The sequence below is a fragment of the Mus caroli genome, chromosome 4 (genome assembly GCF_900094665.2).
Source record: "Mus caroli chromosome 4, CAROLI_EIJ_v1.1, whole genome shotgun sequence".
Lineage (NCBI taxonomy): Eukaryota > Metazoa > Chordata > Mammalia > Rodentia > Muridae > Mus > Mus caroli.
Genome location: NC_034573.1, coordinates 125,100,417 through 125,104,960, shown reverse-complemented (window position 1 = coordinate 125,104,960; position 4,544 = coordinate 125,100,417). Strand labels below are relative to the sequence as shown.

The 4,544-nt window shown below is 43.6% G+C and overlaps 1 protein-coding gene across 1 annotated transcript in view; it reads left to right on the top strand.

The window, feature by feature from the left end:
- Rcan3 (RCAN family member 3) overlaps positions 1 to 4,544 on the top strand; it is a 22,218-nt gene that overhangs the window by 1,161 nt on the left and 16,513 nt on the right.

The window sequence follows — 4,544 nt, the reverse complement described above, 5'->3', positions numbered from 1 at the left end:
AAAAACCAAAAAAAAAAAAAAAAAAAAAAAAAACCCAAAATATATATATATATATATATATATATATATTCACGTCCCGATATTGAAGGCTATCTAGGACAATCCATTTACTTGAGCTTTTCGTAGAAGTCTCTCATCGACTAGTTGGCCAGAGAAGTAATTGACCCTCTGTAGCTGTGATTAGTGATTACTTTAAAATGTTATTTTAAGAACTGGGTGTGGCACACATTTATAATATTAGCAAGTGGGAGACTAGTCTGGACTACATAATAAGGTTCTGTCCAACAAAACAAAACCTATCTTAACACAATGCCATCACCTCTAGTCCAGTATATCAATATGTAGTCCTATGAGATGGCTCAGCTGGTACAGACAGACACACTTGCTGCAAAGCCTGACAGTTGGAGTTCCCGGATCCCGGGGATCAACGTGGCAGGAGGAGAGAACCAGCTTTTGCAAGTTGTCCTCTGACCAATACCTGAGTGTTGCCGAGGCCACAAACACACATATAAACATTCAATAAATATATGTTAACAAAATAGTGTGCCTGGGGGGATGTCCGCTGTTAAGAGCACCTACTGCTCTTGCACAGAACTAGGCTCTGAGTCCTAGCACCCGTATGTAACTTCAGTTCCAGGTGATCCCACCCTCCTCTGACCTCTGAGGGCTTATGCACACACCTGATGCATGTACACACATGTAAGCGCACACATACTCATAAGTAAGTAAAAGGGCAGAATTTGAGGAATATATTAAGTCTCAGAGTCTGGGTGTTTATGCAACATGTACAGTTGTTCATTTTGATGGGGATTTCACATTGGCGTTCAGTTATACATTGGATGTGGGAGGATTATGAAAAAGATGAAATCAGTATCCTGTTACTCTTCACTCCAGCTTTCCAATTTGCTTCATTGGCAACCAGTTTCCAAGAGAGGAGCTTTTAGTGTTTTGGGGGAACACAGATTTGATTTTTTTTAACTATTCAATCATGCTATAATTTAAGGTTTTAAAACCTTGGCGTGCTCACTAACCCACGAGAAGCAATGCTGCATGATGTTACCAGAAGTATGGGTCCAAAAGGGGGGACAGGCATGAAGATACTATGACTTAGAGCTCCAGACTTACCACCCAGCTCCAAAAACCTACACAAAGCTCAACATGGCCTAGAGTGATGTAGTTCAATGGTAAAGCCGTTAACCGGCATGCTGGAGATGCCAGGTTCAATCCGCAGTATGAAAACAGAGAAACAGAAAAACCCTCTAGCCATTGAGCTGCAGTAGCAGTGCCCTGAAGAGAACCGGCTCTGGTCCGGTGTCTGAGTTACATGCAGCAAACTGAATGGAGTCAGCTACTCTCCACAGCCTTGGATGGAGTCAGCTGCTCTCCACAGCCTTGGCAGGCGGTGCTTCTATTTTGTCTTTCTCATACTAACACACAGAGCAGGAATGTCACCAGTGATAGGGACAGTTATAGATGATCAATAAAAATGCGGTGACTTTAGGTCTTGAAAACAGAATACAGAAATGTAATTTTTAGGTTTTTAGAAGTTTATGTGTATGAGTGTCTTGTCTGCTTGTTCTGTGAGCCACAGACATGCCTGGGGTCCTCAGAAGTCTGAGGAAAGCATTGGCTATCCTGGGGTTGTGAGCCCCTGGGTGGGTGCTGGGAACTGAACCCAGGGCTTCTGTAAGAGCAAAAGCCATCTCTCCAGCTCCAGGAGGATAACTTTTAAAAATTCATTTTTTCAATTGTGTCTGTGTGTGAGTTTATGCACATAAGCACATATCTGTGGGGTCAAGAAGAGGACATCGGATCCTGCGGAACCTTAGTTACAGGTGGTTATGAACCACCAGAGGCGGGAGCTAGGAACCGAACTCTTGTCCTCTGCAAGAGCAGTAAGTGCTCTTAACTGCGAAGCCATCCATCTCTCTATCCCCCAAAATCTAGTCTCTATAACCAATTTTACATTAATGTCCCACCAACTTTATTATGTTGATTCTTGTCACTACTACAACTGAAAAGAAAAAAGCAGCTGGGCAGTGGTGGCACACACCTTTAATCCCAGCACTTGGGAGACAGAGACAGGCAGATTTCTGAGGTCGAGGCCAGCCTGGTCTACAGAGTTCCAGGACAGCCAGGGCTATACAGAGAAACCCTGTCTCAAAAAACCAAATCAAGAAAAAAAAAAAAAAAAAAAAAAAAAAAAAGGTAGTAGAGTTCTACCTGAGAATGCTGGATGAGAGATGAGAGGGGAACCATGGTTGACCAGAGCCCCAGGGTTGGCAGGAGTTCCATTTGAAGCAAATCTGGCTAAGAGATTAGAATGTTCCCGGAGTTAGGAAACATAATATTTTGTTGACAAATGCTAGAGGAGAAAGAATTCACCTTTTTCTTGTCAGCTGAAATTGCTTGCCATTCAGCCCTGATGGCTTAGCTCTGTCCCCGGGCTGGTGCAGCAGAGCAGATGGTCATGGTCAGTCCTTGGAGGCTTCCCACTCAGGCAATGTTTGCATGAGGAAACCATTAGCCTAGCCTAGCGGGAAGCCAGCCAGGGCCGGGACAGCACTGGAGATGATGCTAGGCGGGGACCAGTACAGGTGGGGCTTGCAACAGTTGTAGGAATCAGCACTGGAGATGATGCTAGGCCCAGATCAGCACAGGTGGGGCTGCAACAGTTGCAGGAATCAGGAATAGAGCCTTTGTGCTGGGGACAGAACCCAGGGCCTCCTGATGCCAAGCAAGGCCTGGAGCTCTGAGTCTCGGCTTCAGCCCTGTAGTGTTTGCTTATTGCCCTCATGAAAGCAAGGCTAGCTTATCTCTGTCCATACTTCTCTTTTCCATTTGAAATGCATTTAGAATGTCAGGAAATTCTGAAGTGATTGACAGTTCAGGCTTTTAAGCAAAAAACAAAACAAAAACAACAACAAAAACTCTCATGTATTTTCATCAAGATAGCCAATACCTACCTAGTAATGGCTGATAATGTATGACATAAAAATCTGTGAGGCTCACACAAGGCCTGGTGGCCTTTTCCGGGCTGTTTTAAATCTGTCTTTACATTAGAAGCAGAGAACTAACTCAGTGGCTGTTTGGGAGCTTGGTTTCCAGATAGGTTCTCTCTGCTTTCCTTGAGGTCATACAAAATGCTAGGGTTTTTCTCCCTTTATATTATGATTTACTCAGTTTTTTTTTTTCCTTTTTCACTCCATATTATAGTCTAAACATGAGTTCTAACAGTAGCTCTGGTACTATTGGGCTCCTTTCAACCAACAAGGAAACTCACAGCAGGCTTGTGTTAAATAGCTGCTTCGCATGGCGGTGTGTGAAGTGTTACTCTCGATATGAGCATTATTTCTCCTAACATCTTTATTGGGTAAAAGATTATTGTTATCTCTATTTTGCACTTGAGGAACCAAGTACAAAACCAAGGCAGGTTTGGTGAGCTGGCTCAAAGAGTAGAGGCATTTCCTGCCAAGCCTAACACAGCCCCCGTTCCACATGGTAGGAGAAGCAACTCCAGAAAGCTGTCCTCTGACTCTCACGCACAGCATGCCACACGCCAGCAGACACTCCACCACCACCACCACCAGAAACACATAGGTGGAGTAATGTGTCCTGCGGGGCCTCAGAGTTCCAGTGTTGAAGGTCTGAAGATGGATCCTGACCCCTTCTGGGGATATTTGAGGACTGATCAGATGTGTTCAGAGTTCTGTGGGTCTGCACAGTCTGTTCTTTTTAAGTATATAGAGCTTTAAGTCTTGGAGCAATATTACTTAATGATCATCTAATTTGATCTGGGCTTGTGGGATAGGCCTGTAATCCCAGCTAATGTGGAAGCTGAATCAAGAGGATCAAAAGTTCAAGTAAGAGGGGACTGGAGAGATGGCTCAGTGGTTAAGAGCACTGACTGCTCATCCAGAAGTTTGGAGTTCAATTCCCAGTAACCACGTGGTGGCTCACAACCATCTATAATGAGAGTCAATGCCCTCTTCTGGTGTGTCTGAAGACAGCTACAGTGTACACATATTCATAAAAATAAATAACTTTCAAAAATTTTTTCAAGGCTTGTCTAGGCCAAAGGGGTTATCCAGAGCCAGGCTGAACAATTAAACAAGATCGTGTCTCTCTGTCTCAAAATATGGGTACAGAGGGCTGAGAAAGAGCTCAGTGGTAGAGCACTTGCCCAGTATGTAGGAGGTCCTGAGTCCATCTTAGTGCTACAATAGATGAGTAATTTTGGAGAAACAAAAATCATTATTGTCGCCATTATTAGGATAATTAACAAAATTTGAATATAGACTAAAATAGGCAATACTATTTTACCCTTGTTAAATTGATGGGTCTTGCTGTGTAAAAAAGGGATCTTGCTTCCATGCTGGCTTGGGGGTATTTATATTATAGTATACTTTGTAATCATTGGTAAATAGTTTTAAAAGGCTATTGGGTAACTCAAGATAAAGATGTGTTGTTGCTGGGCGGTGGTGGCGCACGCCTTTAATCCCAGCACTCAGGAGGCAGAGGCAGGCGGATTTCTGAGTTCGAGG